The sequence below is a fragment of the Lynx canadensis genome, chromosome C2, assembly GCF_007474595.2.
Source record: "Lynx canadensis isolate LIC74 chromosome C2, mLynCan4.pri.v2, whole genome shotgun sequence".
In the NCBI taxonomy this organism is placed as follows: Eukaryota; Metazoa; Chordata; class Mammalia; order Carnivora; family Felidae; genus Lynx; species Lynx canadensis.
In genome coordinates, this window is record NC_044311.2 from 46,751,484 (window position 1) to 46,765,985 (window position 14,502).

General features: G+C 34.1%; 1 long non-coding RNA gene across 5 annotated transcripts in view; it reads right to left on the reverse strand.

Moving 5' to 3' along the window:
- Window positions 1-14,502, reverse strand: part of LOC115523473 — a 108,663-nt gene that overhangs the window by 81,066 nt on the left and 13,095 nt on the right. Inside the window, exon 2 of one of the 5 annotated variants that reach the window (XR_003971751.2) lies at window positions 6,934-7,006. The exons of 3 other annotated variants lie outside the window; for them this stretch is intronic. This is a non-coding gene — a long non-coding RNA (uncharacterized LOC115523473). Of the gene's footprint in view, window positions 1-5,507; window positions 6,531-6,933; window positions 7,007-14,502 lie in introns of those variants that run through there. One more of the 5 variants, XR_003971754.2, reaches the window with a different exon arrangement.

Below are 14,502 nucleotides of genomic sequence, written 5' to 3' on the forward strand. Positions count from 1 at the left end.
CTCATCTTCTAGTATAAGATGCAACCTCTTCTCCTTAAGTATAAACTGAACTTACTGATTCACTTTTAATGAAGTGAATACAGCAGAAGAGATGGAATCTCACTTCTGAGATTAAGTTACAAAAGACTGTGTTTTTGGTGTTTGATGCTTTGTCTTACTCTCTTTTGGATCACTTATCTGGGTGGAGCCAGTGACGAGACTTGAGGCCCACCTGGTGAGGGACCACACAAGTGAAATTGGAAGCAAATCTTCTCCTCATTCTCCAAACCAATTAGGCCTTCAGATAAGACCATAGCTTCAAGCTGACAGTTTGATGCAATGTCATGAAAGACTTTAAGCCAGAGGCAGCCAGCTAAGCCATGCTTGGATTTCTGATGCACATACACCATGAGAGTATAAATGTTTGCTGTTTTAAGCTGCTACATTTTAAAGTAACTTGTTATACGGTAATAGATAATACAAATCACTTGAAAAATAATAAATCTTGGAAGCTATTTGAAAGCAGTATTATATAGTATCATATCATATCATATCATATCATATCATATCATATCATATCCACAAACAGAAATAAGCTATTGGCCATCTATGAGTTGTCTTCTAGATAAGACATATATTTTCATTAACATTGAGGGTCTCAACACTTACAATCTCAGTAACAGGAAGGAAGCATCAAAGTATAAGAACAATTTGTGTTTCACACCCTTGAATTTGAATGCTGAGTCAACCCCAACTAACTGAATGACCTTGGGCAAATCACTTAAAATCTATGTGCTTCTGTTTCCTCTTCTGTATAATGGAGATAAGAAAATCTACTTAAAGAGTTTTCTGGAGATTAGAAATAATATATGTAGAATACTAAAACCATGAGTGGGCACATAGGACTGGAGCTTAATAATACATGGTTAGTATTTCTTTGACTAGTACCTTTAAGGTGAGAGAGCAGACTGACAACAGGAATGCATCCTTTGATATTGGCATGGTGCTTGGGTGTGGACCCAAGTTGTGACCACTTGCTTGTTAGGATTAGGTTCTAACTGACTGGTTGGCCCCACACAGTTCAGTTCTCATATTAAGGTTGCTTGTGGTCCTTCTTTGAAACTCACTGGAAAATTATGTTGTGTTGGGTAGAAGATACACGTATTCAATGTGTGAGCTAGGTCACTTTTTCCGCCACAGTGGGACTTTACTATTGTCAATATTTTGTCAAGTGTCCCCAGACCTCTTTAATATGTCCCTTTCTGTAAAGGTATTAAAACATTTCACAAATTTGTTTACCTGTTTATGCCATAGTTAAATCTAATGTTTCCTGTGAGTTTAAATTACACCAATCTTTATCATATCCCCAGAGGACATTTAGGCAAGCTTATATATCATCAATTTGCAAATGGGAAAACCAGTACATCTAGAGGTTAAATCCATTTATAGTGTAGAGAAATCAAAGCCTATTACTGATTTGGAAAATTCCTGGAGAATTCTGCCTTTCCTATAGTTTAGGAACTTGCAAAATAATAATTATATATTATGTCAACAAAATCATTGACCATAGTAAACGTGAGTTTGTTTCTCAGTGTATTTAAGTCTAGTCAGATCCTTATTAGAGAAAAGTGCCCAGTTTAGCAATTCATAAATAAAGTGGATATCTCAGATAGTATTGAATAATAAAATAAAATTAATAGTTGAGTGTTAATGTAAAGCATAGCCACAGAATTGCCATGAAGGTGATACCTGAGCACATTAGATGTGGTATATAATAGAAGATTTTGTTATTTATAAACCCAGTGTTTGATGTTTAACAGGCCAACAGATAGCAGCATTAAAATTATAATTATCATTTTTTTCTGATTCCAACAATATGCATTCATTATAGAAAAAAAAGAAAATGTTAAAATTTAAAAAAATCATTCATAATTCCGACATCCAGAGATAATTTATAATAATTTGACATATATCTCTATAATCTATCTAAATGAATAGTATATATATTCATTTAAATCTATAAATTACATATTTGGGATTATACCAAAGAGTTTTGTGTGAATGCTACTTCGTTTTTTTATTTGACAGTAACATAATGTCAAACCTGGCTTAATGTTTAATATATCGTTAATATGCCATGTATTGTGTATACAAGTATCATCTGGACACTGCAAAAGCCTAAAGGACATCATTTACATAGACTATGACACACCTCCTAGGGTTGTATAATGTGACAGCCTATGTTAAATGTTCTTAGAAAACATTTGAAATGGCTACATAATTGCTTATTACGTGACTCTTCCATTCTTTATTAGCTACTAGTCTACTGTTCGATGCTAAACTTGCTTCCAGTTTTGATGTTATAAATAATGCTATGTGAAATTGTGCAAAAATATTTGTATTCTCTGCTCATTCATTTAAGGAATACCCTTGGAAGTATAATATATATAAGTCAAAAGATAAACAATTTTAAGTATTCTCTATATATACTGAAATATATAACAAATGCTTTAGACTACTTACTGGGGGGCTCTTGTTTCCAATTTAAGCCTGTATGCCCATCAAAATTTCCTTGGTTTCAAGTAAACTTAATTTATTTCAATAACGAATATCTATATCTATATATGTGTATGTCTATGAAACATAAAAGAAAATTTCACAGTCCTGGGTACTCAAGACTATAAAGAAATGGTACCGGGAACTCAAAAGCCATTAGGAAATTAGTTAGCAGTAAAATTTTACCTGTCTCTGAATTTGTGTATTATTCCTCTCTCTCTCCCCCCCCCACTTTCCCTTTCCCTCTCCCTTTCTCCTTTTCTCCCTCTCCCTTCTTCCTTCTCTCCAGCTTTTGGAATAGTCTAAAATGTCTACTACACAGCTGATTGTGTATCTTCATTCGATTGACCATTCCACATCAAAATAACATCTTTGATCCATGTAACATATTCCTAGGAGTTAAACCTTATTGACCTTTCTTAGGCCATTTGTTTCTTTTCATTCAGTTGATAAGAACAAACACTGAAGAGCCATGTAGTACAAATCTGACAATTATTTCCCACCACAGGAAGGAATTTCTAAAAGAACGGCAAACACTATGATACAGACACTGTAAAATATGACCACATAGTGCCATAATTAATCATCTGACTGATAGAATTGTGGATTCTAAACTGATAGAACACTGAAGATAGTCCAGTGGCTTCAAGTCATCTTTAGCTTAATTCTTAGGGAATCATGGAAGAATCCCAGATGCCAACACAGCAAGAGGGTATATGGAGACTGGATAAATTGACTTTGGGTTTGGAACCCTTGATTCAACTACAGCTGTATACTTGTATATGTTTTATATATATGCCTTTCTTGTAAGCTCCAGAGAAAAAGAATTTAAGGCAGAAAGAATGTGGGAAAAGGGAAGGGATAAAGGGAAGAAAAGGGAAAAGAATTCTGTGCCTAAAATTCATTTGAAATCACTTATTTTCAACCAACTGCCTGGATGAAATCACTTATTTTCAACCAAATGCCTGGATGAATGAAAGGAGAATAAAAAGACTGTGGGATTTAACATTTTGTGCTGTATTTAGTATTCTCTTAAAATATCTAAAATCAAATGCAAAATTTCCTTTGAATATATCCTTTCCTGAGAGAAGTTTTCCATTATCTTAGTGTTGTTTATTTCATGTAAACTAATACCTGAACTTATTATATTAAAGTCTATTTACCCATTGCTTGCCAGCTCTGAGTTACTTAAGAAAATATCTTCCCTTAACTGATAATGAAAACCATTATCCAAAAAATTATTTCTTACTAATCTGGAGGCTACTAATCTGGAGTTTTACTTCCTCATCTGGGGATGATTAATATGTTTAATATAGGGAGAAAAGGCACTTGAAATGAATAAACATTAAATTGACACTACAATTTCATTTGTAAAAATAGAGGAAAAGATTGTGATTGGAACTTTATTTTGAAAAATAAAACCAAAGTTATAAAAATGTGATTAAATATAATCTAATATTTAACTAAATTTAGTTTACAATTGCAAACATGGTTCAAGTTTTAGAAAAGACAAAGAACATTGTTTTCTTCTTGGTGCAATTTACTGACAAACTTGTACTATTGCATGATATCATATCTGCACAAAATGTGTTTTTTTTTTCAGTATGATAATAAGGAGGATTATTCTTGCAAATACACACATGCTTAATCATTCTTTGCAAAGCTCTCTCTTAAGTCTTTGATTTTTAACAATCATTCTCTTTTGAAACCCCTGCCTATCCTTATTTTTGTTAACATTTTCTTCTCCCATTGTTTATTGCTTATTTGCCAATGACTTCACATGAGATCTAAGTATTTCTCTAATATCCTTCTCATGGTCTCCATGGAATTCTGTATCTTTTGCAAAGCTCAAAGTTTCATTTGGCAATAAATTTGCAATATATTGGCCTTCCAAACATCCAAGAATAGAAGCAGGCCAAGCCACAAAGAGAAGGCAAGCTGCAGTAGAATAGATTCTACTGTTAAAACAAGATGGGGATTAAAAGATGTTTGAGGGAAAACTAAATTTCTGTGTGGTTTCTTCATTCATGATTTTTTAAGACTCTCTATGTAACCTTATAGTGCAGCTCCTTGGAAGGCAAAATACACAGATTAAAAAAGGACCTTCGAGATAAGAAAAATGAGGTACAATTTAATTGACCTTTCAAGATACTTTAGAGAATTAAGAAGACAAAACTAGTTCTACATTTCTTATTTTAATCTGTCTTTACGAATCTTGCTTTGTGTAGATCATGCAGTCACAATTCCTATGAAATCATTTGTAAACCTGATAGTTCAAGTAGTTGAATATGTCCGTATTGCCCTCTAGATAGTATTAGGGCTACTTCTAGGCAAAGCTGTGATGTAAAATGAGAAGATACTTATCGTCCTCCAAATTTCTGTTAGGTAATTTTCTTAGGTGCTTTGGTACTTGCTGTCCTTCTTTTCTGTCCTGCTGATCTCATTTTTCTGATTATCTATGGTTGCATAAGAAACCACAACACAACTTGGTCGTTTCAAACAATAATGTATCATTATCTCTCATGATTCTGTGAGTTTATTGGATCTAACTGGGTGGTTCTCACTTGCAGCCATATAGGTAGTTTTAGGCAGATGTCAGCTAAGGTTGTAATCATCTCAAGTATATTCTAGCTGGACATCCAGGTTAGGTGTGGCAATGATTAGATACATAAGGGTAATTGATAAAATAAATGATATTAAGGATAGTAAGAGCCTAGTTTCTCAGTGTCAGACTAAGGAGTTACAAATAGCGAAGGGGCAAAAACTAGAATGAACTCTATGTTGTTGCATTTAAAGTGGAGATATTAATGTGAACTCTTCATATTCTAGATAGATAAAGTACATATGGATGTAAGTATAAATCTATATGTAAACATATATCTCTACCCCCACACCTAAATAAATATGCATATGTAAAAATAATAAAATATATTTGTGTGTGTATATGTAACATATATAAATATATTTCCTACCTTTTTCCACTGAGCAGCTTGGAACCAGCAACCTCCAATAGTAATGAGAACACCTAGCACCCAGATCTTAGTTTCTAAATATCACTGTCCACTTAAGGAAAGTAGAACTCCTTGGACAAGTAACTCAATCTATTACTGGGCAGGAATATTGCAATGTGAACCTGGACAATCATGTGTCAGAAAGAAAGAAATTCTCAAAAAATGATGGAGAAATGTCCAAGGGACAAAAAAGTGCCTTCAAAGGAGACCCAGTGACTAAGTCTTGGACAAGTTTAACATTAAAGTAAATAATGAGGATATTGGACTGCAACTTATTAAATAAAACACGAATCTATCAATCCACACTGATTTAAATAAATGAATAAATTGAAGATTTAACGAAAAATGAGATATTTACCCAGCCTCAAATACTTGTTCCAATAAAATACTTAATTATAAAGGGGGAAAAAGTAACTTTATGATAAGAAGCCTGCAAGATACCACCAAAAACAAGTGATCAAAGTTAACATCATCAGTAACGGAACAAACCCATGTGTCACCTAACAGGATGAAAGAGAATAATGCAGAGTCGCTTTTGTGGTATGTCTGCTCAAGTTGAAAACCTAAATTTAATCATGGGGAAACGTGAGAAAATCCAACTGAAAGAATTCTGGAAAATAATGTCTATAATCTTCAAAAATGTCATGGTTGTGAAAGTCTCAGAAAGACCACAGAACTATTCCAGACTGAAGTTGTTTAAAGGATTATGACAGCTAAATAGCATGCATGATTCCGGACTGGATCCTTTTCTTACAGAGAACATTATTGAGACCATTTGAAAAACTTGAATGGAATCCAAGGATTATATGGTAGTAATGTATCAATATAAATTTCCTGGGTAGTTGTCTTAGGCTTATATAAGAGAATATCTTCGTTCTATAGTAAAGTGTGCAGGGATGATGGAGCATCGTGTTAGCCTCTCACGCTCAAATCGCCCAGGAAAATGCTATTTGGATGATTCTTAACATTTTTTAAGTTTGAGATTGTTTTGAGATAAAAACATTTTTAAAAAGTTACAACTGGGGAGCCTGGGTGGCTCAGTCGGTTAAGCGGTCGACTTCGGCTCAAGTCATGATCTCGCAGTTTGTGAGTTCGAGCCCCGCGTCGGCTCTGTGCTGACAGCTCAGAGCCTGGAGCCTGCTTCCGATTCTGTGTCTCCCTCTCTCTCTGACCCTCCCCCGTTCATGCTCTGTCTCTCTCTGTCTCAAAAATAAATAAACGTTAAAAAAAATTAAAAAAAAAGTTACAACTGCAGAATCATTCAGCAACACTCAGTGTTAACAAGATAAGAGTAAAAGTTATGATTTGTAATTAGCTATGCAGCATCAGGAAGCTATCTCAGCACAAACCACAGAAGTGTTATGAAAAGGATATCACGGACCCAAACCTGGAAAGCTCACTCTGATAGGATCATTCTGTTATCAGTACTGGTACAGGTGGTCCCCAGCAGGCCACTAATCCTAAATGTGAAGGAATTAGAAATTCATATCAGATACTACCATATAGGTTTTAGAGTTTATTGTAAATTCTATGTTGTTCTCCTAAAATATGGGGTGCAGTGATTCTAAACCATATTATTTTCTAAAAAATCCTAAGCCTTCCATGAAACCCTAGGTGCACATATTACCAGAATACGTGCAAATATATATTTCAATATAAATTCCTGGACTAGAAGGTCATATATAAGCCCCAAGTGGACAAAATTAAGAAAGTGTTTTCCCATACAGAATTCTGTCTTGCACATTAATCCTTTCTAAACTTGCTACCTATGATATTATACTCAAAAATACGTGGCTAAATTGAATGGTCTATACATATTTATGTAATAAAATTCCCAAATTAAGTCTACAAAACTTGATTATAAATGAAGATCTAATATAAACATTCTTTGGATTTTAGCACAGGAGTGATGCCTTGATGTACACTTAAGGATAAGAGGAAGGTAATTAATAATAAATCACTCTAACTTCAAGGGTCATAAATCTATTTGCACTTTAAAATCCCCATTCTTCTAAACTACAGCTTAATGTTTCTTTGGAAAGTGATGAAATTCACACAGAATCAAAGGATTAAGTTTCTTTGACTCACTTTGCTCTCTTGGAGAATGGGAGTTATCAGTTTTAATTGAAGGAAGACTAATTGAGGGATTAATTCCCATTTGTTTAATCCTTTGAAGATTGTTACCCAAATACAATATTATTAATATTTATTCATCACTCTCAAAAGCCAAGCCCATCACAAATATAAACTCCCTGTAATCAACCTTTCATTTACAAGTGGGATGAGACTAATTCTATTAACAAAAATTGAAATAAAATGTAAGATTCCAATAATCCCTCCAAAGGTTGCAGCAGTTAAGATCAATGATTATGACAAATATATTATGCTCCAGTCCTTAGTAAATTGTTTTATCTAGAGACATTATAGCATACAGAATATACAGAACACAGAATATATAGAATACAGAATATACCAAAATCTATGAGACTTGTTGCATCCTTATTTTACAATTATATAATATTGTTTTCCTTTACTATTCCATAAATGTAGATTGGTGCTTACTCTGAACACAGCTTCTTGAATCTTCCAAAGCTTATATCAATTAATGGAATCTTTCTTTTAAATTGAATTTTTGCTTTCATTTAATTTTGCTAAAATTTTTTGGAGACATTGAGGGAAACTATATGCATATATGCTGGAACTTCCAAAAATAATCTCTAAGTTTTGCATTTAGATAGCATTTTTCTTGGTTTACCATGACAATAAATAAGATTCCAAATTGAATAATGGACCCTGATGTGCTCTTGTAACAGTACTACAGGAATTTATCAAAGAAGAAGGCCAATATTACTTAAAGCATCATGCGATACTTCTTATTTTATTTTAGATGTTCATAGGACTCTGTAAACTAAATGACAATTTATTTTATCTAAGACCAAAGTGAATTCTTGGCTCCTTTAAGTGGAATTTCATATGATATCTGAATATATCTGCTGTCTAACAAACCAGTCATACAAATGTTTATTGAATGCCTTTCGTAATCTCACTCACTGATAGATGTTGCACAGAATAGAAGAGAATTTTAAGCACACCATTGCATTCCAAAAATGATTCAAAACGCCATTTTACAGAGAAATAAAAAAGAAATAAGTTAGTATGAATTAAAAATAAATGTAAAAAACTATTAAAAAGGATAGGCACACAAGGACACAAAATGTTTTATAACCAAGTGCAAAAATGTAAACTTCCTTCCCAACCTCATTCCATGCATTCATTCTCTGATTGAATTCATTCTCTGATACACTCAATCCAGTCATACAACCTCATTATAGATTTGTCAACTACCAGTTATTTGAACTTGGTCTTCTCTTTGCTATGTTCCTCCAGCTTAGAATCCTGACCCTCTCAACTACAACAGTATTCTGTGTTTATTCTATTTGTTCTCCTCCTCTACTGTCTTCAAAGCACTTATCACTTTGGGAAATTATTATTTATTTGATAATTTGTGTATTTATTGTCTCTGGAATTCATTAGAATGTTGGCTACATAATGACAGGGACTCCCTCTTATACTACTGTATGCCTAGTACTTAGCAAAATGTCTAGCACATCTTAGATGCTTAGTAAATATTTGTTGAATGAATGCACTAGATATAGAAAACTGTTATCATGTCACTCCCCTATTAGACAACGTTTTATATAAACATCAACAAGTTCAAATCTCTTTAAAATTGCCATGAATAATGGCTTCCATAATATGGATCCATTCCACATTCTGTATTTACCTATTGTCCTATATCTCTTAGCCATCACTAGTCATATTTAAATAAACACTCTTTTTGCAGGAATTTCCTACATATACCGTATTTTTTCCTACAACATGACCTTTACTCATATGTTTTCCTCTTTCCATCTCCACCCATTCATATCACATCTATTCTTCTAGGCACGGTGACAATGTAACTTTTGAGAACCCAAGTCACTTTGTCTTCAGGGGCTCCTTCCACCATCAAAATATTAAAAATTATTCTATTTGTATAAAAACAAGCACAATCCTGGCTGAGTTTGTTATTATATATTCATTACTGTTATATTAAATTGTTATGATATTAAAATAAGTAAAAGTATTTTATCTATGGACTCCTAGAAGTATCATGGGTCCTAGACATTTTGTTTATTGTGTCTTTAGGACAGTTTTTCTTCCAAGCACAGTTTAAATATCAACTCATCTTGAAAACATTTTCTGAGCACACCCCCAATACACACACACACACACACACACACACACACACACACACACGCCATGTGCCTTACATTTTCTTTCCTCTATTTTCGAAACACATTCTATGGGTTTCATTGAACTTAGTAATAGACTGAAGTCAAAGAGTGTAACTAATTCGTCTTTATTCTCCTCAAAGTTTCTGTCATAGAGCTTGACACTTTCTAAGCAACAATGAGTGTATTTTGATTTGAGATTAATTCAGGTACTAATAATATGGATTCTTATAGTTAAGGAAGTTTTCAGTAAAGAAAACTTTATGTATGTATGTATGTATGTATGTATTTTAAATGTTTATTTATTTTAGAGAGAAATAAAGTATGTGCACACAACCTGGGGAAGGGCAGAGAGGGAGAGAGAGAATCCTAAGCAGGCTCTATGCTGCCACCGCAGAGCTTGATGTGGGGATCAGTCTCATGAACCACGAGATCATGACCTGAGCTGAAATCAAGAGTTGGACACTTAACCCACTGAGCCACCTAACCATCCCAAAGAAGACATTATTTAGATGGCCCTAGAGGCATTGTTAAGTGTCAGATCCTAGGTCATAAACTATTGAATATGTAAGATAGAAAGATTTTATGGATCACATCTGCTAGAATAATAGATGATGAAGTTGGGTACATAAATTGGGCCCAGATTATGTAAAACCATGAATTTCCGACAAAGAATTAGGGTCTTGATTCATTAAGTCATGGAGAGATGCTAAAGATTTCTAAGCAAGAAAGCAACATGATGAGAATGGTATTTTTAGAAGATTTACCTCCAGGTTGGGCATTGCAGGGATCAAAGCAGGGAAAGTCAGAGGCAAAGACACCTGAGAGATTATAGAAGTTGACCAATATGGCTGGACTATAGGCCAAGTTCTAGTTTAGTCTCTTCTTGCTTGGTTTTACTCTTAAGTTCATTTTCATGTAAACACAGGCATTTATTCAAGGTTGTCATTTTCTAAGTTACTTCTAAGTTTAATACAAAAAATCATAAACCTATAACTGACTTGATGTATCCTTCATCAGAAACATTAAATATTCTTCATTAGATGAAGCAATAAATGTCTTTTTAAATATCAGATCCAAACAGTCAATAAACAAGCAATTTTTAAACAAACAACGTAGGTAACTCCTTTTGGTTTAGGCCATAGCAAATAGAAATTGAAAATCGTAATGAAAGAAACTATTATGTCGGTGCCAATTTTCAGTAAAAGAAGTGTTAGTTACATTATTTTATGTAATTATATCAATGACTTCTTAGTATTACATTAACTTCATTTTATAGAAAAGGAAACTGATATGTTAAGGCACTAAGAAGAAATCTGGGGCATCTGACACAGAGCCTACCTGCCTTCCATTGATCTCCTCAAAGAAGACAAAGCATATACATGATGCTATTATATCAGAAAGTAAGAGAGCTGATGGCACAAAGTCCAAATGGCTTGCCAAGAAATAAGACCTCATGGAAAGGTTGAAATTGTCACTGAGCTTTGAAACTGTAGCTTGTTCAGAGAACATTTGGATGGAGAAAACAACATGAATACAAATGTGGAGGAAAGAATCATCTTGTCATATGATGGAAAAATGTGTAAAGGGTAGTATCAGAGAAAAATTGGGTGTTGAGCTGGATAGAGAATTGAACTGGATCAGTGAGATATAGCAAGATAGAAAAATGGGACATCAAGAAAGCCTCCAAGATGTATAATTAGAAAATCAAGTGTCTAGTCAAGCCATCCACTAGGAGTAGGAATACGGAAGGAAGAATGCAAGGGAAGGAGGGCTGATGAGGAAAGACACAATGAATTTAGTGTTCAATATGCAGTATTCACATGCAGTTATTCTTCATATGGAGTTGTCCAGTTGACAGCTGGTGATGGTAAAACATAGCAAAACAGGGAGACAAGAAGTTCCTGGGGTAATCCATTACCAAAGAGAATGCAGACATTTATCAGGGAAGGCTGGAAAAATATAGCCATATCTTCAGAAAAGGAACATTTAGAAAAAGAAATGTTTCAGGGGCGCCTGGGTGGCGCAGTCGGTTGAGCGTCCGACTTCGGCCAGGTCACGATCTCGCGGTCCGTGAGTTCAAGCCCCGCGTCGGGCTCTGGGCTGATGGCTCAGAGCCTGGAGCCTGTTTCCGATTCTGTGTCTCCCTCTCTCTCTGCCCCTCCCCCGTTCATGCTCTGTCTCTCTCTGTCCCAAAAATAAATAAACTTTGAAAAAAAAAATTAAAAAAAAAGAAAAAGAAATGTTTTATATATATGTTCTAGTATATATTCAAGTAGAGAAGACGTATAAATTCAAGTATAGAAGGTCAAGAAAAGACTGTGGAGCTGGTTAAAACAGAAATAAGGTGCAATGTGTAAAAATATGATGTTCAGGTTTTCTCCATCCATCTTGCATAGAAGAAACAAAAGGGAAAGATTTTAAATTTTGTTCTCGGTAGTATTTACAATAGTAATGACTACCCATGACACAGAAGCTCTTTTGTATGTAAGGTGCCAGGGATGACTGGTCAAGCCTACAGTATTCCAGGTGTAGAAACGGGTCTTTGCCATGTACTCTTGACTTTAATCCTCTCAAAAACTCATGAGATGGTTATGATTATCATCAGGTTGGAGAGGCAGGAATTGAGGCCATACTACTTGTCCACTGGATAGGAGAACCAGTGTTCAACTTCAGATTTGCCTGACCCTAGAACATGCACTCTTACCTACTATATCATAAACTTCACTAAATTCATGGGCTATAGTACAAAACAGTATGCTGGAGTACAAAACGGTAATTAAATGGGTTCCCAATTATAGTTCACATTTCACTACAGTGCAACAAAGATGAGCTCCTCTCCATTGTTCAGTAACAGCGAATTAAAGACATTTAGCATATATTAGAGTAATTGAATACCCCCCAATTCCATTTCTTTTTTTCTTTCCAAATCTTTTAAAGTGACTGTAGTGTGCAAGACTACACGTCTTGTCTTCCAATTCTTTTCATAAGCAAGCAGAAGTGAGATGTAAATTGCAAACAAACAAATAAGAAATAAGGGAGTTTCTTCTTCTCTGGTTTTCCTCAGTCTCTGGGCAAATTTCATTTAAATATTTTATGGTACAGTCATTCCTTTCCTAGCTTTCAGATGGTGAGCATTTTAGTCATTATTTTACAAGGCCAACACGTTTGTTGACTGAAGCAGTCATAGAGAGGCCAAGAGCAATAATTCTTATCATTTTATTCTGAGGGAGTGAATCTATTTTATACCATCTTTGGCTACAATGTAAATCTCAGAGAGAATCAGAAGCTAGTCTGTGTTTAAATGAATTAACTTCATACTGAAGTAACCATGATAGTTTGGGCCATAAATTAAGCTGATTTAAAAGAATTCAGCCAGAACATTCCAAAAATGGTTATGGAGCCAAGAGACTGAGATCTTTTACTTTTAAAGGAAGTGGTTCTTAAAAACATTAGCTAATAAACTTCATAGTTTTTGTTATTGGCATAACATTATTGGTGTAGTGTAATTTAGAGCCCCAGCAATGAAAGAAAGCTATACGACCATTATGAGCACACTGTAGTTATCTTTCTTACTAAAAGCATATTAAAAACCTTTTTTCCCTCAGTTTTTGTCAGAAGAACTGAATATATTTTCTCCTGAAATAATGAAATATAGGGAAAGAATACTTTTATATTAGAAAAAAACTAGAATAATAGCACACATATTTCTTTTTTATTTTAGGTGTTTTAGCAAAGAGCTGTCTCTTATAATTGAGATTGAATTATTCAGGTCTATTAATGAAAATGTTTTTATTAGCTCTCACTAGGTTATACAAGTATAGGTAAAGATACGCTTTCCTGAACCTCTTCCTATGTGCTTTTTTTTTCTACGTGCTTTACATATATTACTACATTTTCTTAATATGGATCCTAGGGAATAGATATTTCTGCTATTCTTACTTGATAAAGAAACAGGTTCAGAGGGGTCATCATTTACCCCTGTGGGTGGTCAATCAGTTTGTGAGGGGCCCAGCAAGAATTCAAACCTAGGTAAGCACTTCTTGGCAAAATTATTATGCTTACTATATTATTTTATTTAAAAAAATTAACTTTATTGAAGTATAGCTTACATATAATAAACTATATACACTTTAAGTGTACAATTCAATGAGTTTTGACAAATGGGTGCACCATTATGGGAAAGATACAGAACATTTCCACCATCCCCACAAGTTCCATTCGGTACCAATATGCCACCTCTTCTTCTTCCCTTCTTCTTCCATTCATAGGCTTTCTATAACTAGATATATTTTTTTTTTATTTTATTACATGCATGTTCTGTTTAATAAGACAATATTACCACAAAATGCCAAATCCACATTTCTTCGTCTTCTGCAGTAACTTGAAACAATACGGTACTTCTGTTAATATCAGATAATATTACCAAATCTAACACCTTACCAGATAATACAGCAGTTAGTTTAGGGACCAAAGGATCAATGGCAATAAGGGGGGGGGAGGAAAAGTGCATATAAATTTGTTTTGTAAAGTCAACTAAATAAAAAATTAATCCCAGAAAGTGTTAATAAATTTAATATGGTCTTATGTGCACCAAAGTAATAATACCTGCCTTAGAAGGGTGATCACTAGGTCCAGATAATCTGGACTGCAGAGTCATGGGATCATAAGTCTCCTGTTTT